Raw genomic sequence first — 25,107 nt, 5'->3', positions numbered from 1 at the left:
TGAAGTCGAGGCTAAAATTTCGACGTTATCGTACACCATAGAGTGCCCAGTGTCAATACACTGCTCTGCCACCGCAGATTTATTAGGTTGCAATAGCTGGGTGTACCTGCGGTGCTCTGTTCATATCTCCTGGACAGTACGTATCGCCTGTCCGATGTATGAACGACCACACTCACAGTGGATCTCGTAAACCCCAGGCTTCCGAAGCACCAAATCATCGTTAACGGAACCCAGGGCTGCTGCTGTCTTTCACTTAGTTTTTACTGAGGATCAATCCTATTTTTGACAATAGGCTTCCTATGTTTGGCAAAAAAAACCATGGATTTATGCATGCAGTATATCGAAAACCGACCCAAGCGGATTTATATTTACGTGCAAATAGCTGCCAGCGTTCTTCGCAGATGATGAGTGTATTCCGAACTCTAGTACACAGAGCACACGTCATTGCTGTCGAGAGCAGTCTGGAGGACGAGCTTCTACACCTGAGAAAAGTTTTGAAGCCAAGGGATATTCTCCACAGCAGATACGTAAGGCGCTACAAATGAAACCAACTGTGAGTACAAGAAACGCAGAAGAAGACACGGAAAGTTTTAAATCGTTGGGCAGAAGAGAGAATCTAAAAATCATGCTACTGAAGGAGCTATACATTATACAAGGTGTACATTTTTCAAGAAACGGCATGGAAGTACGGATTAAACACTCTGAATGTATAAGCACAGTATTCATTACTTTGAATAGTATCACGTAGCACGTATCAAGCGACAAAGGCGTTTTCACAAATTTGATAAAATTCAAAAGTCAAAGAGTAAATAACTTTTCAATAAGTCAAAATTTTTCCCTGATTCTCCTAGTATTCTTCAAATCAATAATTATATCGTACTAGACACTTTCTAAATTAGCCTATGCTCTTTCTCAGTGTTTAAGCTATGTCCGTACCAAATGTCATCTAAATTGTTTCAGCGGGCTAGCCGTGAAAGCATGACAGACAGCGTTACATCTTATTTATAATATTACTTTGAAAAAACTTTCAGTTGCGATATCTTTTACTTTGTGATCCAATTTTGATTAAATATAGCCTATACTGTGCCCCAAGCTATGCTCAAGCTGTCTGTGAAAACGCCATAAAAGAGATTAGCGTGTTGAAACAAACATACAGCTATGAAAATTTTAAATAACGGTGTCCTTTTTTTTCGTTAAATAAAGCCTATCCGTGTCCCAAGCTATGCTCAAGCTACCTGTGAAAACCCCCACGAAAATTCGTCTAGTAGCTTTGGAGAAGTGTATTCAAACAGACACAGCAGTTCTACAGATTTGTTATTAGTACAGGTAAAATGAATTTCACCACGGTATACAGAATGGCAGTTCCTCTAATTGTGGGTGAATGCTGGATTATGTCCACATATAAGAGATTCCCGAGCCAGTCGCGTCGCTTAAATATCTAAGCGTAATAGTACTCAAGGATATGAAATGTAACGAACAGATGAAAGCACTAAAAGCTTAGGCGAACGGAAGGCAGACTTGTTGTCAGTGTTCAGTGACAATGCAAAGCATCTGTATAACAACAAAAGTTCATACAATGCGCTTATATCACGTTTTGTAGGGTGACACTTCAGCGCTTCGTGTCCCGACAACAGAGTGGAACTAACTAAAATGCGCGCTGCTATGGCAGTTATAGTTTAGTGAACCTCATCCGGAGATTAAATTGCTAATGGATCTTAAATGCGACTCTCTGGAAGAAAAACGGAGGTCTTTTCGCGAAACTGAGAAGATATCCGGTATAGGAGTTAGACTATGATGCACTTTTAGTCTCCATCAAACACTTTCCGTAGAGATCATGAGAAGAGGGATTAGTGAGCCGACGGAAGCGCTTTCTCCATTCGCAAGCGTAATTTGTAAGGGAGTGGCTAAGTTGCCTGCCCTGTCGAGCTGCTACAGGAGTGCATATACAGATGAGGCAGTGCGCTGCGGCTCACCTAACTGCTGCTGCTGCTGCTGCTGCTGCTGCGACGTCGGCGTCAGAACGGCGTAACTTCGCGAGCGCTACTGACGCCACGCGATGGCGAGAGGACGGCGTCGCGACGCGTAGCGATAGTGGAGCGGGGCAGGGTGGAGGGGGGGAGAGGATGCGCGGCGAGCGCAACAACGCGGGAATGGAGGAGAAAGGGTAAGGGGTGAAGGAGGGGGTGTTAACGTTTCTTCGCTTCCCAAGCATCATCCTTTGTAAAACTCAATCTGCTGCTCTGCATCCGATGTTAATACTGAATTCGATCTTCCGAAATTGTTTCACTGCGGAAGACCGTAACGCGGTTGCTCCTTCCAATCGTCGCACGAACGCGGAAAAGACTAAATAAATAAACAAAAAAGTCGAAATGGGCCGATACCAAGAAAACCGATAGTGCAAGAGAAAAACAACTATTATCGCATAGTAGCGGTAATTTATCAGGACAAAGTAGGATACTTGCAGGCTTTTTTTTACATTTGAAGTTACACACTTATAGAGGTGACTTAGTAGATCAAGTTTTACACAGGGACACATGTCCGGAATCATCATCCAACGACGCTACATAGAGTAAAAAGTGTAGGCGCCGATGTCTCTAAATGTATGTATACACGAGTGATTCCGTGATGATGTTACAAACTTTCTGGGATGACAAATAAGGTAAATGTGTTAATCTGAGGTAAGGGTCCCTGTACCGGAAACGAACGAGTCGAAAGTTATAAGCGAAATCCTTTCTGATACCTGTGACAGTGGAATACATGTACTGATACTGTTGTTGCTATGTTTGTAGGGTAAGCAACTTTCAGAGATGGCAGTGTGAACCAAAACATCCTGGAATTGGTATGGACCAAATCGTCCTAGCAAGTTAGTTACATCATCAAGGAATCACCCTGTGTATATGTACATTTACAGGCGCCGGCACCCATAATTTTGACGCTCCTAGCGTTATTTGATGACTTTTTTTGGACATGGGGTCCTATGAAAAACTTGATCTACTGTGCCCCCCTCAATAACCTCTAGAAGTGTGCAACAGGAATTGTGAAACTCGCTGTGAAAGATTCTTCAAAGATTATACGAAAGAACTTGTTCCTCTTCTAGCAGCAGTTTATCGTAAATCGCTGGGCAACTAAGCGTCCTGTGGACTGGAAAAATACGTAGTCATTTCCGTTTTCAAGAAGGGCCGTATGACAGATGTACATAATTATAAGCCTACTTGTTGACAAACTCGGCGTTTCCTGCGTATTCATTTTGCCAGTTTTCTATTAGAAACGAAAAGAAAAAATTAAAAGCATGTGCAGTGAAGTATCAAAAAAATTAATTTTCATGTATTCTTGAAAACAACTCTGAAATTATGAAAAAGTCATACAACTGTATCTAATGTACAAACATATAAGTACAGTATCCAAATTAAAAAACACAATGCCAGACAGTTTCGGTACACTGGGCGCAGTTGCATCGCTTGGTTCAAATGGCTCTGAGCACTATGGGACTCAACTGCTGTGGTCATTAGTCCCCTAGAACTTAGAACTAGTTAAACCTAACTAACCTAAGGACATCACACACATCCATGCCCGAGGCAGGATTCGAACCTGCGACCGTAGCGGTCACGCGGTTCCAGACTGCAGTGCCTAGAACCGCACGGCCACTTCGGCCGGCTGCATCGCTTGCCTACGACGCCATTTTGTAAACGTCTCTATGGCAACGCTTCTTCATAGCTCTATACAAGGTGCGACAATAAAGTAATGAGACTGATTTTCTTTGCAAGATGTGGCAACCCTGCAGGCTTGCATAGGCACAATGTCTTTGACCTTGGTCTATAAGCTGCTTCTAGTCCAAGTGGCACATCGATGTAACTGCTCAGTTCTGCTGTAATAAGTTAACACATGTTTGTATCTCTCGTCACGGAAATGGAACCGCATAATATTGCGCAACGGTATGGCATTTCTTTTTCGTTAAATTGGGTGAAAAGGCGACGACAATTTACGGTAAGCTTCAGAAGGCTTTTAGAGAGGAGGTTACGTCAAGAGCTCAAGTTTCTCGTTGGCATAAAATGTTTAGTGAAAGCAGAACGAATATTGAAGATGAAGACCGCAGTGAGTGACCATCAAACTCACGGACCGATGTCGACTTGGCCAGGGTGCGTGAACTCGTACGATCTGATCGAAAATTGTTCCAGAAGAACTGAACATCAAACGAGAAACGGTTTGTCTAATAATAACTGAAGATCTTGGTATGAGAAAGATTTGTGCAAAAATGGTCCCCAAAAATCTCACATCACAACAGCGAGAAACACGGAAAAATGTGGCAGCCGATCTGTTTGAGCAAACGGAAATCAATCCAGAATTTTTGAGCCGTGTTATCACTGGTTATGAAAGTTGGTTTTTTCAGTACGATCCAGAGACAAAACGCCAAAGTTCGTAATGGCGCTCAAAGGGATCACCCAGACCAAAAAAAGCTCGCACGTCAAAGTCAAAAGTGAAATGCATGCATGTGTGCTTCTTTGATTCCAAGGGAATTGTTCATAAAGAGTGGGTGCCTCCTGGACAAACAGTTAACCAATATTACTACAAAGAAATTTTAGAAAGACTTCGTAAAAGAGTTCTTCATGTCCGTGCCAACATTGCTGATAATTGGATTCTGCATCACGATAATGCGCCATCCCATACTGCTCTTTCAGTACAGCAATTTTTAACCTCAAAACAAATTTCAGTACTACCACAGCCACCTTATTCGCCAGATATCGCTCCGTGGGACTTTTTTCTACTTCCAAGAGTCAAAAAGGCGATCAAGGGACTCCATTTTCAAACAACACAAGATGTCCCAAAGAGCTGTGACGAGGGTCTTGGAGGATATTACAGAAGATGATTTCCAGAAATGTTACCATCAATGGCAGAAGCGCTGGAATAAGTGTGTGCAATCAGAAGGGAACTACTTTGAAGGAGACAACACTAAACTTGACTAAAACGGTAAGCAACGGCTTTTTTTCACATCAGCCTCATTACTTTATTGTCGCACCTCGTAGACTATTGTTTTCGCCTAAAACCGTTTGCGTTTGGCAGTTGAAAGCTGTCAAAAGAGCTGTCAGGGGTGAGGAATTTCCTTAAGTTAACTCGATTGCAAGAGTGAATTAGCAGTACAGAATAAATGCATTACAGGTTTATGAATGATGCGGGATTTTTACACGCATCTCATTGTTTGTGACTTCACATCTGCTTTGTTCTGTGTCCTACAGTGATTCAATTTCGTTGACATATTCAACAGCATAAGGATACAGTTTGCGAAAAATTTTGTGAATGGAGTTTGTAAAACAGAAGTCATAAATTGAAATATCAAACACAATTGGGCAGATTTTAACGCATCTCATTGTTTATGACATTACATTTCCTTAATTATGATAGTTATGTGGTTCATACAGCCACGAAGATTGCTGCCTGATAGTAAGGGATATGTGGACCAAGATTTGTTGAAATCGGTCCAGTGGCTTAGCAGGAGATGTTGAATATACATTCAAACGCACAAACACATACGTGCATATATATTTTTATAATAATCCAGAGCAACCTTAATTGGAATCACCAGATAAAGCAAAGAGAAGGAAAAGTAGATACCAGACCGATATCATAGGAAGAATCTTAAGGAAATATAACTGATCCAAGAAAGACGTGGCGCTTGTTCGAGCGTTTCTTGAGTACTGTTCATTAATTTGGGAGCCTTATCAGGTTGGCTGACAAAGGAGATACATAGGAAATCTACTACTGTGTGGCTACGCTATTGATGACAAATCGCTGTAAACAGTACCTGCCGTAAAATAGCTAGAAGTAACTATCCATAGGGACCGTAAGTGGAATGACCACATAGAACAGATAGTGTGAAAAGCAGATGCCAGACTTAGATTCAAAGGAAGAATCTCAAGGAAATTTAACTCATCCACGAAGGAAGTGGTATACAAGGCGCTTGTTCGACCCATTCTTGAGTAATGTTCATCTATCTGGGATCCTTTCCAGAGAAGATCCAACGAAGAGCGGTGTGTTTCGTCACGTGATCGTTTAGTTGGCGCGAGAGTGTTACAGAGATGCTCAACATACCCCAATGGCACACGTTACAAGAGATACGTTGTGCATTACAGAGAGGTATACCACTGAAATTGCGAGAGAGCACTTTCCGGAAAGACTGGGACAATATATTACTTCCTCCCACATACGTCTCATGGAATTCCACAAAGAGGAAATTCGAGAAATTTGGGCTAATACAGAGGCTTACCGACAATCATTTTTCCACGCGCCATTCGCGAGTGGAACAGGAAAGGGGAGATCAGTTAATGGCACCCGTAGTACCCTCCGCCATGCAACGCTAGGTGGCTTTTGGATTATGATGTAGATGCAGATAAACCGTCGTGACGTGGTATTAACCCATCCATGTGTTGCCGCCTGTAATCGACTAGTCTGTAAATCCAATAATGTGATGATGATGTCGATGACTAAGACATGTCCTGCCCATTAATGTTAATTTCAGTATTCTCCAATCTTACTGGTTTTCCGTCATCCTTTTCACTGCACAGATCACATAAATAGACAAAAAGGGACATAGAAGTAATCCGCTGAATTACAGACCCGTATCACTGACGTCGATTTGTAGTAAGATTGTGGAACATACGTACACTGCACTCGAACGTTAGTTTCCCGGTTGTCAACACAGACTGAGAAAATATGTTTCTTGTAAAATTACATCTGGCTCTTTATTCACACGAAGTAATCTACAGGGGATCTCAAGTTGATTCGATATTTCTAGATCTCCAGAAGGTTTTTGGAACCATTCCTCACAATCGACTTCTGAAGAAATTGCGTGCCTGTAGAGTACTGTCCCCGTTGTGCGGCTGGATTCGTGATTTCCTGTCAGAATGGAAACTGTTTCTAGTGACTGAAGGGAACTCATCGAATGAAACGTACGTGATGCCGGACTCAGGCCAAGCAAGTGCTATAGACCATCTGCTGTTTCAGATCTATTTGAACGATTTTTGAGACAATGTGAACTTCCCTCCTTTTTATTGTTTGCAGATGATACCATTGTCTGACGTCTACTAACGTCATCGGAATATCGGTATAAATTTCAAGATGATACTGACATGGTATCGCTATGCTGCAAAAGTGTCAATTGGCTTTGAACAACAAAAAGTGTGAGTGCCTCCGCATGAATGCTACAAATAATACATTAAATTTCGCTTAAGCGATTCAACTAAATACCTAGGCACTACAATTACGACCATCTAAAACTGGGATGATCACATAGAAAATGTTGTGGGGAAGGCAAACCAAAGGGGTGTGTTATTGGCAGAACACTCACAAGCTGCAACAAATCAGCTAAAGAGACTGCCTGCACTCCGCTTGTCTGTTCTCTGCTGGAACACTGATTCACGGTATGGGACGCTTGTCAGGTAGGGCTGACAGCGGATATCGGAAATTTCAAAGAAGAGCAGCTAGTTTTTCTTATTATCGCAAAATAGGGGGTGTCACTTATACGATAAGCGAGCTGTGGTGCCAGTCATTAAAGCAAAGACGTTCCTCGTTGCTGGAGATCTTTTGAACAGATATCAATCTCAAACTCTTTCCTCCGAATGCAATAATTTTTTGTTGAATCCTACGTACAAAGGGGGAAATGACCGTAGCAATAAAATGAGAGCAATCAAAGCTCGCACGGAAAGATGTAGATGTTCGTTTCTCCTCAACTGCTATTCGAGAGTGAAATGCTCGAGAAATAGTTTAAAAGTGATTCCGGAATACTCTCCGAAGCACTTGGATGTCAACTGCAGAGCAGTGATGTACATGTATCTGCGTTGACTCATTCACCTTTAGGTTCCTCTACTTCTGGTTCTCTTTCCAGTCACCATTCCCATAGTGTATCTTCATTGTGCATTCTCTCCTCGTCCAGTGACCTTGTCCTTTTCCCCCCTCTTAATGCTTTCCAATATTTGTCTTACCTCGTTCTTCCTTTGTAACACAACACCATTCCTTACTGTATCTGACCATTTTACGCCTTTAATTGTTGTTCAGATCCAAATCTCAAAAGCCTCTAAGCATTTCTCCTCTCCATCGCAGTGTCAACGTTTCGGCACTATACAGGGCGACATTCCCTATAAAATAGTTCACTAATCTTTCTCGTAACTGTTTAGTTAACTGCCAAATTATTTATCTTGAAATTGATTTTTCTTAGAATTAAGAACAAAAATTGTAATTGTGTAGGTTGGGTACAGTATAAAACAGCGATGGTCGAAGTAGAGAGGATATAAAATGTAGACTGGCAATGGCAAGGAAAGTGTGGAAAAAAAATTGTTAACATCGAGTATAGATTTAAGTGTCAGGAAGTCGTTTCTGAAAGTATTTGTATGGAGTGTAGGCATGTACGGAAGTGAAACGTGGACGATAAATAGTTTAGACAAGAAGAGAATAGAAGCTTTCGAAATGTGGTGCTACAGAAGAGTGCTGAAGATTAGATGGGTAGATCACATAACTAATGAGGAGGTATTGAATAGAATTGGATAGAAGAGAAATTTGTGGCACAACTTGACTAGACGAAGGGAGCGGTTGGTAGGGCATATCCTGAGGCATCAAGGGATCACCAATTTAGTACTGGAGGGCAGCGTGGAGGGTAAAAATCGTAGAGGGAGACCAAGAGATGAATACACTAAACAGATTCAGAAGGATGTAGGTTGCAGTAGGTACTGGGAGATGAAGAAGCTTGCACAGGATACAGTAGCTTGGAGGGTTGCATCAAACCAGTCTCTGGACTCAAGACCACAACAACAACCACCCTCTACAGTTTTCTCTAGTACCATAGCGCTCATTTCCTGATGTCGTAACACATATCCTATCGTCACATCTCGTCATAACTTGCACACACAAAAGATGTCCAACCAATAACCGAACAAAATAGCACTGTTCTGGAACATGAATAATAATATTACGTGGCAGTTATATTTTTATGTCAGCACTTATCTTTTGGAATGGCTGCTTCGTCTAGGTACAGACTCAATTTCGTCAAGATCTGAAATTAGTTGGTCTAGGTCTTCAATGTCGAATGACTGTTTCAACACCATTGATATTTGATATCACTTTCAAATAAAGTTCCATGTAAATTGGCTTTTGAACTAAAAGCCTGATGACAATAGTCAATTTCAGAGCAACACGTCCGGCCTCCTTTTCTTTCCAAAACCAACTTTCAACTAATTACTTGCTGTCCAGGCGCGAATAACAAGTTCAAAGAGTGTACAAGTCAAAGACATGTATCCGTATAAATACACTAAAATAAATATTCTGTTTTTTTTTTTTTTTTTTTTTTTTACAATCTCGATAAAATTCTGATTTCATGTAATAGCTTACTACATTAACACACACATTTTTGCTTAATACAATATCATTCTGCTTCGAGGGCGGATTAACGTGGCGGGTGGGAGCGGCGGAGGGGGGCGATCGCCTCTTCATAGAGTTTAAACTGCAATCTACAGCGAAGAAAAGCAAGCGAATTTAGAGTCTTGGTCAGTGGATTTAGTCATTTAATTCAGTATTCCCCAAGCCACCTTACTTTGTATGCCCGAGAGGATGTACTATCTGTACCAGCGACTTGCGCTCCCCCTCCTGTTCGAATTGCGGGCGGCAAATACCAGCAGGGCTTCCCGATCTGCCACAGCGGCACACTTTGCAATTATAATTTTCAAAATATAAGTGTAGGCAGGCCGGCGTGGCGGAGCGGTTCTGGGCGCTTCAGTCGGGAACCGCGAGACCGCTACGTTCGCAGGTTCGAATCCTGCCTCGGGAATGTGTGATGTCCTTAGGTTAGTTAGGTCTAAGTAGTTCAAAATTCTAGGGGACTGATGACCTCAGATGTTAAGTACCATAGTGCTCAGAGCCAAATGGCTTTGAGCACTATGCGACTTAACTTCTGAGGTCATCAGTCGCCTAGAACTTAGAACTAATTAAACCTAACTAACCTAAGGACATCACACACATCCATGCCCGAGGCAGGATTCGAACCTGCGACCGTAGTGGTCACGCGGTTCCAGACTGAAGCGCCTAGAACCGCACGGCCACACCGGCCGGCTTGCTCAGAGCCATCTGAACCATCTGAAAATAATATAAGTATATATACGCATGAAATAAATTGCCAAAAATATAACCATCAACAAATTAGGAAATACAGTTTTTAAAGTTTGTATTCTAATCTCAGTTTACTTCCTTTTAATTTGCTTATCATCTCTTTGTAAATAAAAGGTTTATGAGCTTGTTGCTGTGTGTTAATGATTATATAAAAGAAGTTACTCAGAAAAAGGTGAAGCAGGCGGTGAAATGACAAACACGAACGAAAGTAATTAAAAACTAAGTATTTGAACAAAAACAGAAGATTCCGCTAATTCGACCAAAGGTGGTATCTACTAAAAATCTAGTATTTAGAAGAATGAAATAGCCTGGAGTTGTTATTTCATCTTTCTGTAAGTGTTTTCAGTATCTTTCTTTCTACTGTGGAGAACATCCTCATGCCTTACCTTATCAGTCCATCCTTCTATAACGCCTTATCTGAAACGCTTCGATTCTCTTTTCTGGTGATCCCATAGGCCATTGTTCATTACCAAACAACTCTGTGTTTAAAACTTACATTCTCACAAATTTCTTCCGCAAATTAAGGTCTATTACTGAGACTTAGACTCCTTTTGAGGAGGAAAGCCCTCTTTACCTTTGTAGTTCTGCCTTTTATTTCCTCTTTGCTTCGTTCGTTATATGTTATTTTGCTTCAAAGGTAGCAGAACTCCTTCGCTTCGTCTACCTCGTTGTCCCCAGTTTTTATGTTCACATTATCAATAACTGATTACTGCTACTCCTCCTACATTCTTCTTTCTTCAGTATACTTTCAGTCCATATTCTGTGCTCAGCAGACTGTTATTTCTATTCAGCAGAACCTGTAATTCTCCCTCGCTTTCACGAGAATAGCAGTCACATCAAGGAATCTTCTGATACTCGTTCATCCCGAATTTTAATCGCACACACCTTTCCTCCTATCTTTTCCTTCGGTGTGCAGATCAAACCATAGGGGTGAAAGACAACATCCTTGTCTTACATTTATTTTAATCCAAGTACTTCGTTGTTGCTGTTCCATTCTTATTGGTCCCTCTTGGTTCTCGTACCATCTTGTACAATTTTACACTATCGAATATCTTATCTAAGTCAAAAAATCCAATGAATGTGTCTGAGTGTCATTATAGCTCCTCGACCTTGTTATCCATTCTTCTGTACAATATTCTTGTCACCAACTTGATGAATGGCACGTTAAGCTGATTGTGTGATAGTGCCCGCAATTTTGTGAATTACTGTCTTTCTGTCTTTGGTACTGTATAGATAATATTCTTCCGAAAATCAGATGGTATGAATCTCTTCGACTGCACACGCTAACCAGAAGTCGTTTGGTTACCACTTCCGCCAATGATTTTACAAATTCCAAAGAGATGTTATTTACCTCTTCTGAGTTATTTGATTGCAGTAGGAGAGCAAGGGACTCTTTGGTTAGAATTTGACCTTTGCCTACATGTAGGAGCAAACACGTGACGTGACCATGTCCATTCCTTCTCCTACAGCAACCCCCCCCCCCTCTCAAGCAAGCCACTCCCCTTAGCTTCACGTCCCTCATCCTCTCTCCCCATCTCCTAAGGCCGGCTTATTTCATGAAATCTGTCCAATCTGAGAGCCTCTAACCCAAATGTGTAAGACACATTTAGCTCACGCTGTCACAACTCGGTATTTTACTGCTGTGTCAACTTATCCAATGACATTTCTCAATCATTTTAAGCCACACCGTTTCCACCATTCACTCTTTTCTGTAATATTTCTGAAAATAAACACACCAGAGAGTTTCTTATACCAAGGAAAGACGGAGCATGACATCATTCTTGGCCAGTGGTGTTGGAAATTACAAAAGTCAGCATATCACCTGATATATTTGCGCCATGGTCAACGTTAGTTCGTCTTCCATACACCAGAGTGCTAAAAGAATGAAACTTTATACCATGAGCAGTTTCGATGGGATATTATTGGCTTATTTTGTTATATTTCTATTTTTAACATAGGTCTTGTGTTTAAACGTATGTGTTGTGATCGTGTTGCTCTCGCCAACAAACTGTACAATAATACTGTAGCTGGTTTTATTTCGTAACTTAACGTTTTGTGAGAAAAAGTTTAAAGTTACTATCACCTCCACAGCTAAATCAATAACCTATTTTTTATGTTTAAAGTGGAGATATATTTGAAAGGGCTTTTAGATATTCTGATTACTGTTAGATACAGTTTTGCGCTGTTAAGCCACAGTATTCAAAGTAAAACGCACTTAAATTTGATGATAATGTTGTCTACGAAGTGATGCAGCATTTGTTACTCCAAATAATTTTCTATGAACCACGGGTACAAAAATCGATCTTTCCCGACGTTTTTAGAAGCTTTTCAGAAATGGTTCCCTACATGATCCACCATTTTGGAGAGGAAATTATAATACGTCATGTTCTGCACTAGGTAAAATGTAATTGATGCTGTTGGCTGGCAAATATTGATTTTCATTGGTTTCAGTTTTAGTACCAGTTGATAAGTCACAAAACTAATCATGTCTTGTAAAAGGGACATGCTCATTCCAGTTTTCTCCTAAGTAATTACGTAAACGGAAGAAAACTCCGCGTATCATTCTGGTTTGGTAATAAACACAGTTAGCGAAAGCAAGAAAAGTAGATTCGAGACCCTAAGAAACGCTAAGGAACAGCAGATACCGTTCGTTACTCCTGGAATACTGTTTTGCCAACTACCTGAGCTTCGTATTTCGTGGGCCGATGGGGATAATCGAGTCTTCTCCACACCGTTATCCAGTCTGCCAATAGCTATCACGAGTGCTTGAGCACGCCCTTATCGACGTGGGCATTGTTCACGCCTCCGGTCGGCTACCATTACTGTCAGACGCAGTGGAGCCCAAATTCACTCCGAGAGGGCGTGTCAGTTCGTAACATCGTGACTGCCTCGTAGCGCGCTAGCATTAAGCCGCGTCGGTGAAATAAGCTCTGCGACATGCTCTCTAGGAATTTTCCAGTAGTTGGCAGAATATCAGATACGTGCTGGAGACGACTCGGAACCGTATGCTTAATTAAACAACCGTGCAAGCGTACGTACAGAGAGGTAGATGCTGCATCTATACCGGAGATCAGTCGATCCACAGTCTGTCCTGGGGAAGCTCTACGTTGTCTGCTCTAGCGATTTCTTGCGTCACTTACTAATAAGACTACGGGGTGTTTCGTTGATGACGAAATGAACTTTAAAGGTTAATGTAGGAGAAACAGACATACATAGTTATGATGATAGAGAATGGTCCGCAAACGATGGAAATGAAAATTAAGAAGCCTACTCTGCTGTGAGGTAACACCACAAGTGTAATTGACAACTCACGAATCGTTGTTTGTAAGATGTTAAAAACTGGTTCATTATGTACGTAGTTGCCAACACTGCCGAAATTGCAGATACTGAGATAAGCGATCGTGGAATAGAAAATAAACTAAAACGGCTCAACATTGCAAAGCAGAGATTACGCGGAAGAACTTGCTCCCTTTCTATCAGCAGTTTATCATAGCTCGCTAAAGCAGCGAAAGGTACCTAGCAATTGGAAAATAGTGCAGGTCTTACTCGTTTTTAAAAAGGGGCATTGGACAGCGTAATTAGAAGATTACATCTTTGACGTCGATCAGTTATAGAATTAAGCTCAAGTATTATGACTTTTCGAGAATGAATATCTCCTCTACAAAAATGAATATGGATCCTTACGAAACTCAGCTTGCTGCGTTTGTCTGGAGAATCGTAGAAACAGCCGAGCGGGTTGATTCCATGATCATTGACTTTCAGTGAACAAACACGAGCGTAGCAAGTACCAGGCCAGATTTGTGACTGGATAGAGGACTTCCTTGCGGACGGAACTAAACACGTCGTTTCCAGCGGAGAAAATTCGACCTTACTTGCAAGGTATTTTCGGGAGTGTCTCAAGAGAGCTTTATAGGGCCGAAACAATCTACAGTTTATATTACTCACAAGGGAACCTCCCCATCGCACCCCCCTCAGATTTAGTTATAAGTTGGCACAGTGGATAGGCCTTGAAAAACTGAACACAGATCAATTGAGAAAACAGGAAGAAGTTGTGTCGAACTATGAAAAAATAAGCAAAATATACAAACTGAGTAGTTCATGGGAAGATATGCAACATCAAGGAGACTGGGAACGCGGGAGCGCTGTGGTCTCGTGGTAACGTGAGCAGCTGCGGAACGAAAGGTCCTTGGTTCAAATCTTCCATCGAGTGAAAAGTTTAATTTTTTATTTTCAGTTTATGTGACAAACTCTTATGTTTTCATCACTTTTTTGGGAGTGATTATCACATCCACAAGAAAACCTAAATCGGGCAAGGTAGAAGAATCTTTTTACCCATTCGCCAAGTGTACAAGTTAGGTGGTTCGACAACATATTCCTGTCATGTGACGCACATGCCGTCACCAGTGTCGTATAGAATATATCAGATCTGTTTTCCTGTGGAGGAATCGGTTGACCTATGACCTTGCGATCAAATGTTTTTGGTTCCCATTGGAGATGCACGTCCTTTCGTCTACTAATCGCACGGTTTTGCGATGCGGTCGCAAAACGCAGACACTAAACTTATTTCAGTGAACAGAGACGTCAATGAACGAACGGACAGATAATAACTATGCAAAAATAAAGAAAGTAAAATTTTCACTCCAGGGAAGACTTGAACCAAGGACCTCTCGTTCTGCAGCTGCTCACGCTACCACGGGACCACGGCGCTCCTGAGCCCACATTCGCCCACTTCAGATATCGTAGCGCCTACTGCATCGGCTTCCCACTTCACGTCCAGCCAACAGGGGATGCCTGCATCACAGGACGTATATTCACCAGGAAAACCTACGTCGTCTAAATTGTCAACGCAAGTACAGGGTGATCAAAAAGTCAGTATAAATTTTAAAACTTAATAAACCACAGAATACTGTAGATAGAGAGGTAAAAATTGACACATATGCTTGGAATGACAGGGGGTTAGAACCAAAAAAAAAAAAGTTCACAAAATGTCCGACAGATGGCACTATACAGCAAAACGTCAGTGACTGCGCATGACAATCGTGTATAAAAGGAGCTGTAAGAGAATCAGCGCCTTGCCGGAGATCGCCGCCATCAGTGTCTTGTGTGTGCCGTCGTGTTTAGTGTTCAGTGTTCACCGTCACACTCCGTTGTTCACCAGTGCCATCGTCTTCTTCCGTGTTTGTGCGTCGTCTCAACAGTTTGCAGTGTGGTTTATCGTCGAGTGTGAACGGCTCCGTGTTTGTCTCTCTGTGTCTCCTGTTTTATCGCCCACCATTTTGTGACTTTTCTGTTTTTCTCCTGTTTTTTATGCTTATGTCTTCTTTGGCTGAAGAGCAGCGTAGTGTGCTGCTGCCAGCCTGCCTATTGTATAGGCTTTAAAATGACAATAAAGTAAAAAAAAAAAAAAAAATCAGCGCCTTCTCAAATCCCATCTTGACCGGTTCACCACTTGGTGCAACCAGTGGTTGCTTAAGGTCAATCCTTCCAAAACCCAGGTGATCATTGTAGGCAAAACCACCCCTTCCTTCCGCCTCCTCGATTTCTGTATCACCATCTATGGCCGTCCTATCGCCCTCATCCCCACCCTTTAGTACCTTGGCGTCACCTTCAACCGTCGCCTCTCCTGGACCCCCCATCTCTGGACAATCCAAGCCAAGGCATGCTCCCGGCTCCATCTCCTCAAGCTCCTTTCTGGCCATACATGGGGTCTGACCCCTCCACCATCCTCCACACCTATAAATCCCTCATCCGCCCTATCCTCTGCTACGCCCATCCTGCCTGGATCTCCGCCCCTCCTACCTTTTACAAATCCCTTCAAATCCTTGAACGCCATACTCTCCACCTCGCCTATCGTATCCGTCTCCCCTCCCCCACGCGGATCCTGTACGATCGTATTCCGTTCCCCCACCTCCTCCTCTTCCTCGAACGGATATGGATCCTATACACCTCCCATAAACTAGATCCCCCTCTCCCACTTGTCTCTCACATCCTCTCCCACCCCCGTCCGCTGCCGCACCTGTATTTCCACGTCCCACCAGCTCTATATCTCTCCACCCTCGTTACCCTCTCCCAAGGTGGCTTCCGCCAGCTCCCCCTTCCTGATGATGCTCTCCTCCCCTCCATCTACCCCTCCTACCAACTTTGGTACTCCCACTTCCTGTGTTTTTTTCCTTAGGGCACCCTCTCTCCCTTCTCTCTCCTTTCCCTCCATCCTCCTTTCCTCCCCCCTCTCCTCCCTGGGGTTCCCCTACCCCCTCCTCCCTTCATTCCTCCCCCCATCCCCCCCTGCCATTGGCATCCCCCCTCTCCCCTCTCTCAACCCCACCACCTTCCTCCCCTCTTGGCACGTCCCCGGACTCGCACACGCTAAGTGGACATTCGCGCGCCGGAGATCATCGCCATCAGTTTAGTGTCTGTGCCATCGTGATTGTGATTAAGTGTTTTTCGCCGCCACGCTCCTCATTCACTTGTACCGTCTCATTCGTCAGTTTTTATGTGCAGTGCCGACAGTTTTTCGTGTGTTTTCGTCGAGTGTGAACGGCTTCATGTTTTTTATTTATTGTTCTCCAGTTTTTTAACCACCGATTTATTACTTTCCTGTCTCCTTTTTCTCTATTATTGTACTGCTTGTGGCTGAAGAGTGGAGTAGATGAATCTACTGCCAGCCCGCCTTTGTATAAGGTGAACACATAAAAATAAAGAAAAAAAAAGAAGAAAAAAAAGAGAGAATCAGATGCGCCAGTAGTCGCAGCATGTTGACGTTACCTGAAAAGGCGCTTTTAGTGAAGCTGTATTATCAGAATGGGGAATGTGCTAGTTCAGCGTTAAGATCCTATCGCCATAGGAAGGGGATTCGAACGGGTAAAGGTCCGTTGACAAATACAACTGTGGCGAGGATAATTTCGAAGTTCGAAGCCACGGGTTGTTTAGACGATAGACCCCGTAGTGGCCGACCGAGCACAAGGCGTAATGCTGCTAAGACAGATCAGGAAGAAATGGAGACTGTAGCGAGGTCGTCTATGCACGGGGAAGTCAGCGCTCGTGCAGTCGCACGTCGCACCGGCATTCCATACACTACTGTTTGGTTGGCACTTAGGCATACCCTCCGATGCTATCCGTACAAAATCCATCGGCATCATGAACTGTTACCTGGCGATTTAGTGAAGAGGAGGGCATTTGCGGTGTGGGCGTTTCAAAAGATGGCGGAAGATGACGATTGGTTGAGTAACGTGTTGTGGACCGACGAAGTTCATTTCACGATCCGAGGGTCTGTCAACGCCCTAAACTGCAGAATTTGGGCTACCGAAAATCCTATAACTGCCGTGGAAACTCCATTACACGACGAGAATATCACGGTATGGGTTGGATTTACCACATTTACCGTTATCGGGCATTTTTTCTTCGAGGAAATGCGTGATTCTGGTTTTGTAACTGCTACCGTGACGGGTGAGAGGTACGCCGATATGTTACAGAATCGCATCATCCCCAGCCCGGCTGATAAACACATGATGGAACGTACGATGTTTATGCAGGATCGGGCTTCACCCCATATTGCTAGACGCGTGAAAGATCTCTTGCACGCGTCGTTTGGTGATGATCGTGTGCTCAGCCGCCACTTTCGTCATGCTTGGCTTCTCAGGTCCCCAGACCTCAGTCCGTGTGATTATTGGCTTTGGGGTTACCGAGGAAGCCGCAAGTGTATCGTGATCGACCGACATCTCTAGGGATGCTGAAAGACAACATCCCATGACAATGCCTCACGTAACTCCGGACATGCTTTACAGTGCTATTCACAACATTATTCCTCGACTACAGCTGTTGTTGAGGAATGATGGTGGACATATTGAGCATTTCCTGTAAAGAACATCATCTTTGCTTTGTCTTACTTTGTTATGCTAATTATTGCTATTCTGATCAGATGAAGCGCCATCTGTCGGACACTTTTTGAACTTTTGTATTTTTTTGGTTCTAATAAAACCCCATGTCATTCCAAGCATGTGTGTCAATTTGTACCTCTCTATCTACATTATTCCGTGATTTATTCAGTTTTCAAATTTATACTGACTTTTTGATCACCCGGTATTTGCCGGCGGCCACAACACAACACAACACAGCACCGGGTCTCCACCAACGGCCACCTGAGACCGCTACCCGTTTGCGGAGCATGCAGAGCATCTTCACCAGACTACTTTCACACACCAGGCACGTGATTGCAAATAGTTCCGTCAGATGCATCCGCTAAACGGGCTTTATGAAGCGGCCCACTGCCGGCAAAGGGCAGTTCGACACACCGTTTGGAAGTATACCGAGCTGCCATCCTGGCAGCCATGGCCAGACGCCTATTCTAGCTGGCCGATCTCTTCCAGATGGACTTGGCATAGTCGATGAACATCTTGACATTGTAGAATTGTTTGATTGTGATCTCTCCCCGTAAAGAGTTGGGTCTTTCCTATTATTATTTGTTATTGTATATTTGTGACGATCCACAGTTGGGATCTAGTCTACTGTTCTTTTAGTGAGTCCAATAAATTATTTTCCGACTTGTGTTTTCCGCATTTCTATTCTGCAAGCGCAGATACTTCAGTAATTGATATACAGAGTTTGCAGGTGTCATATTAAATCTTAAGCTAGTGAGTGAATCAGACAATTATTGCTGCTTATTTCTGTCATCCTCTTTTTATAGAATAATGGAGAAACTCTTAATGTATCGTGATTGCTGCCAACAGCTCCTTCTCTCAAAAGAAACCTAACTGTCCACACTGAGTGTAGATACTTGTTACAGAACATACTTACTGACATAACCCCTTTCACCTGCGACATTAGCTTCACCCACACTCTGCACCCGCATTTAAAACAAACCATATTAAAATGTGTGCTCTATACTTACTGTTCGTGAATCATTTGATTGCAGGACTCCATACTTCTGAACTGACAGAAATTGGATGACTTCTGGCTGTCAGTGCTTTCTGTCTGAACACTGCCTCTGTTAATAATAATAATAATAATACTGTGTAGGCAGTACCGAAAACTAGTAGCCATTACATAATTACCTTTGTGTGGTACTCTTAATTGGTTCGTGTATCTGTTGTGAAGTGAATGATGAAGCGATTTCGATCCATTGCAGGAACTAGCTACAACTCGGCGTTTTCAAGAAACATTAAAGCATACGAGTATGTAAGGTATATGTCTCAGTTTTACTGTCATGGTGGAAAATACGAGGTACAAAGTACATATGTAACATGTAGACTACGTAAGGAAGATGTTCATACATTCGTTTCAAATCTCTAACCTCCACCACATTGTGCCACATTTAATGCTTGTATTTGAAAAAAACAATGTAATTATTGCTGATATTTTATGTAATCAGTATTACAGGCTTATGAAAGAATAGTAATAGTACTGAAATTTTAAAAACGATTTAATTTCATAACAAAAACACAATCCGCTTTTGTTTTTACCACTCAGAAAATTTCATTTTATCCCTCAGGGGATATTAATCCTCAGGTTATGAAACACTGCTCTTGTATATAACGTTTCAAACTTCAAGACGTTTCCATAGCCTATGCAAAGTATGAAACGCCAGAAGAGTGTGGCGAGATACAGGAAGATCTGCAGGGCATCGAAGATTGGTGTCAGGACTGGCAGATGGCCCGGAAAGCAGATAAAGAAGAGTCGAGCGACATTTTGCTCCCACCGACACATAGCTCGCGAACCAATCACGATGAGAAAACCAGATACATCACATGTCATTGCGAAGTTTACTGAGAATCTTCTTTCACACGTGCCATTCTTGAACGGAACAGGGAAGGTTTGGGGAGGGGACGAGGAATATGTGCCCCCAGTACCCTGCGCTACACACCGTGAGATGTCTTTTGGAGCACGCCATGGCGGGTGGGAACCAAAAAGCCCACTAAGTACTGCATATGGTGTGATGTGTGCAGTGAGAGTGTCACCCTGATGTAAAAGTCAGTCAAACTGCAGTCTGCGTTTGCAGGTCCAAGTTCTCGCTGGATGGTCAATAAGTTTTGAATGTTTGCATGTCTATCAGCTGAGATATGTCAGCACGAAACTTGTATCTGTACAGTGTCTGTGAGTCATACGTTCTGGAGAAATTTGTAATGAGTATTCTGGCAGTTGATGGTACAGTGGAAATGGGACCTATTTGTGGAATGTTGAGCGAGCATTCTTTTTCACTGAGAATCTATTTGTAATTTTTCTTATAACAGGAGATGTATCCATTAACTGGTTATTGAAGGTGACAGTGAATATGTGTGAATGTCGAAATTGCGTCATCAAATTAAATTGTATTTTGTAGTTACTTCGTATACATGAAGTGACAAGACAGCAATTTTCATGTAATAGCTAGTAAAACCTGGAACCATAAAACATTTTATACACCTTGCTGATAAAGCTTTAATTCTAAATGCAATTATATAATATTAAATAGGAAACACTTTTTAATCCTTTATATGTATAAACCAATATGTATGAAGCAGAGTGTATGAGTGTATGCGTACATTCAGGATCTCCTCCCAAACCCCTAGATCGAATCCACCAAATTTGGTACAGAAATAGCAAGCCTCACAAGTTGAAGGGTTTATAACGTCCAGTAGGAGCAGATACACAGGCAAAAACGCGTTTGTCTAACCCCTGGCATACACCCTGCCCTACAGGAAAGTTACGGTCGCAGGTTCGAATCCTGCCTCGGACACGGATGTGTGTGATGTCCTTAGGTTAGTTAGGTTTAAGTAGTTCTAAGTTATAGGGGACTGATGACCTCAGATGTTAAGTCCCATAGTGCTCAGAGCCATTTAAACCATCTTGAACCTACAGGAAATGCATGTTGTAAGGGAACAGTATCAGCTGCCATATCAACCTGATTTGCACGGCAGCCTGCATGCCAGGGGGAAGAAACGATTGTCTGGGACCCAACATGTAGGGTGCCCTGCATGACAGGCATATTGTGTTGGAGTAGTTTCGACCTGCTTTATCGACCTGTTTTACATGGCAGCCTGTATGTCTTGGGGCAAATAAATCATTTTAATCCTCTGACAAGTAGACTGTCAGGCATCTCTACATCACTAGTGTGTTTAATGAACTGTATTTCAGGGGCTACACAGCTGATGAGCATCCTTGGGTACAGGTTGAGATGGATCGAGGAGGGGATGGAAAGAGCGAATGGAAGGAGTAAATGGTCAGAGGGTGGGAGGATGGGAAAATGCATGAGACAGATGAAAGGTTTAAAGAAGTTGTGGGTAGGTGGAAAAGGAAGACAGGAAGATGGAGTTGAAAGAGAGAGGGTGTGGAGGGTATTTTCAGATGGAAGGGGAGGAAGACATGGTCAGAGAGGTGGGGTGGACAAAATGGACAAAGAGTTGGGGAGCAAGGGATGAAGAGACAGAGAGAGTGGGGAGAGGGAAATAGATGGAGGTAGGAGGCTAAGGGGGATGACAGGGAGGAAGGGATGAACACAGAGGTGGAAGGAGGAGGCGTGTTCAACATATGTGTTGATGCATACACAGGTGAATTCACAGGGTAAAGGCCAATACACAACATGTGCAAGACGCATGAGAGAATAATAACAATGGAAGGCCAAGGAGTGCTCTGATTAGAAAGTGTATAAGACACAGCTGTAGTATTTCGCCCCTACTGAAATGACGAAAATAAATGAAAAGTTCAGGAGTGCGATAAATATTCAGGATGCAAGGGTGTCCCTGGTGAAAGCAAGGAAGAACTGCACAACCTGCTGAACTGAATAAACAGTCAGACATACACACACTATGTACGGAGAGTAAACGAAATAAAATCATAAGTAATAACAAGTAGAAGAAATCAGATCAGTGACAAACTTAACATTAGAATTGGAACCTGAGATGTAACTGAAGTGAAAGAATTCTACTACCTTGGAAGCAAAATAAAAAATGACGGATGAAGCAAGGGGGACATAAAAAGTAGCATGGCTAAGAGGGCAATCCTGGCCTAAAGAACTATATTAGTATTAGTCATAGACCTTAATTTGAGCCAGGAATTTCTGAGAATTTACTGTTGGATCGCAACGTTGTATGTAAGGGATTTATGGACTTTGGAAAAGTATAGTGTCGAAGCGTTTGAGATGTGATGCTCTCGAAGAATGTTGGAAACCAGAGGAACTGGTCGTAAGTGAAGTTATCCGCAGACCTGGCATGGTGGCAGGAAAGGATGACAAAACATATCTTCAGACTAGGAAATAAATTCCTTGGTACTTTATGAAGATGCAGAGGGTGAAAACTGTACAGATAGACAGGTATTGTAATATGTGTAACAAATAAATGAGAAGGCTAGGTGCAAGTACTACTCCGATACGAACAGGCTGATACACGAGAGTAATTCGTTGTGGTCTGCATAAAACTAAGACTGACGATTGAAAAATAGAATAGTGAGGCACCGCTTGGTCTATGTGTGTTATACAGGGTGCTACAAAAAGGTACGGCCAAACTTTCAGGAAACATTCCTCACACACAAATAAAGAAAAGATGTTATGTGGACATGTGTCCGGAAACGCTTAATTTCCATGTTAGAGCTCATTTTAGTTTCGTCAGTATGTACTGTACTTCCTCGATTCACCGCCAGTTGGCCCAACTGAAGGAAGGTACAAGTACGACACAACATGTTCATGCACGAAGGAGCTCCTGCACATTTCAGTCGAGGTGTTCGTACGCTTCTCAACAACAGATTCGGTGACCGATGGATTGGTAGAGTCGGACCAATTCCATGGCCTCCACGCTCTCCTGACCTCAACCCTCTTGACTTTCATTTATGGGGGCATTTGAAAGCTCTTGTCTACGCAATCCCGGTACCAAATGTAGAGACTCTTCGTGCTCGTATTGTGGACGGCTGTGATACAATACGCCATTCTCCAGGGCTGCATCAGCGCATCAGGGATTCCATGCGACGGAGGGTGGATGTATGTATTCTCGCTAACGGAGGACATTTTGAACATTTTCTGTAACAAAGTGTTTGAAGTCACGCTGCTACGTTCTGTTGCTGTGTGTTTCCATTCCATGATTAATGTGATTTGAAGATAAGTAATAAAATGAGCTCTAACATGGAAAGTAAGCGTTTCCGGACACATGTCCACGTAACATATTTTCTTTCTTTGTGTGTGAGAAATGTTTCCTGAAAGTTTGGCCGTACCTTTTTGTAACACCCTGTAGATGCTTTGCTGAGCAAATGTCGCCTATGACGTATGGGTATGGACGAAATACATTTCGAGTTGTTCTATACATCGTTTGTAAGTCAGTCAGGGAGAATATACAAGGATTCTAAGATTTTAATATTTATTTTTCCTCTTTTTCCCATCGTAACTCCGAAGACGCCCAATACATGGGCAAAACGAGTAATTACTGTAAAAACGTTGTCGTACCTAAAAGAAATAAAAAGAAGTGTTTAGCGCATCAATTTTAACCTTAAAGAAGTGTTTAGTGCATCAATTTTATCCTTTATACAGAATGTTCATACTAAAGAATTTTAAATCCGCCTCCCCAAAGTGAGTGTTTGTCACCAAACACGTTTCGTTTCATTGATACAGAACAAATGTATTTACAATTCTGTTTACTTTCTGTATCTAAAAAAACTCGTTACAAAAGATAATGAGGTTTGACTTTACCCGTGTTATTTTATACCCGATTTTTGAGGTATTTCCTCTTCTGATGATATTGGTTTTTGCCTAAACTGACGACGGTTTGCAGCATAAAAACTTTTTTTTCGTTAGGTGCGACACAGTATAGCGGCGCTAGTGTTTATTTGCATATTTTGAAGTGCAGTAGTCTTCGGTAATCATAGACAAAATATATCTTACAGAATAAACACATCATTTTTATTAATCAAATTACTTGGGTGTCAATACGATTTTATGGTATTTTAACTAATAGTGCAGATCATTAAAAAAACTGTGAACGTATAGCAAATTCGAATGTGTCACTGTGAAGGCGAAACATGTTGCAGGAAACCCATGTAAGGTAAAGTAGCCAAATATGGGCCTTTACCCAAAAATGGCCACTGTGGAGCACTCATGCGGTATTCGCGTCTACTTCTGCAGACAGCGCTGGTGACTCACACACAGAGCGTGAAAGAAGAAGCTTTCTCTGTGACAGTCCTGTATCTTGTGTTTTCTTTTCAGAGAAAAGGTACGTTTTTGGTATGTTGTAGTTACAGACTGTGTTTCACTGTAAAATGTAAGTATTAGAAAATTTGTATTAACAGAAAGTGTGAAGTCTTTGCATTATCTTGAATTTCTTGAATATATTTTATGTCAACTGTATCTTTAGAAATCAGGCGCCATTTGCAATGCAGGTCCTTCTAATATGGAAAGGGTGCCGGATCTGATTATGGCCCCGGAGCCATATTTGGTTAAATATATTTAAGTAATTGTTCTTCCTGTTTTCAGATGACAAACAGACGAAACTGGGATAAAAATACAATGCTCGTTGCTATTAAAACTGTCCAAGAGGAACTTACGCCTGTTGAACAAGTGGTATGTCAATATAGGATACCGAGAACAACACTGAGAACGTATCTGAAGACTCTGAAGTCGCAAAACGCTGAATCTGCAGATGTTCTGAATGTGGCACTAGGTCGTAAAACCATTCTACCTCCAAAGATAGAGCTCAGCTCGTAGAGTACTGTAAAGCAATGAAGAAAAATTGTTACGGTTTAGATGACGATGACGTTAAGCGTATGGTTTTTTATCTAGCATTAGAAATAATATTAAGCAGCCTTATAAGTCTCAACAAGGACTCGCAGATAGGAAATGGTTGCAACTGTACTTGAGACACTATCCTCGGAACACACCAGCTGCAATCTAAAGCGATAAAGGAGAACGTGGACAAACGTTTTGCGAATCTAAAAGCGTGTGGAGAAAAAACACAATCCGATGAAAATCCTTAACGTTGATGAAACAGACTCGACGAGAGTTCAGCATAA

Source organism: Schistocerca nitens, chromosome 7 (assembly GCF_023898315.1).
Source record: "Schistocerca nitens isolate TAMUIC-IGC-003100 chromosome 7, iqSchNite1.1, whole genome shotgun sequence".
Taxonomy (NCBI): Eukaryota; Metazoa; Arthropoda; class Insecta; order Orthoptera; family Acrididae; genus Schistocerca; species Schistocerca nitens.
This window is presented reverse-complemented; position numbering follows the sequence as displayed.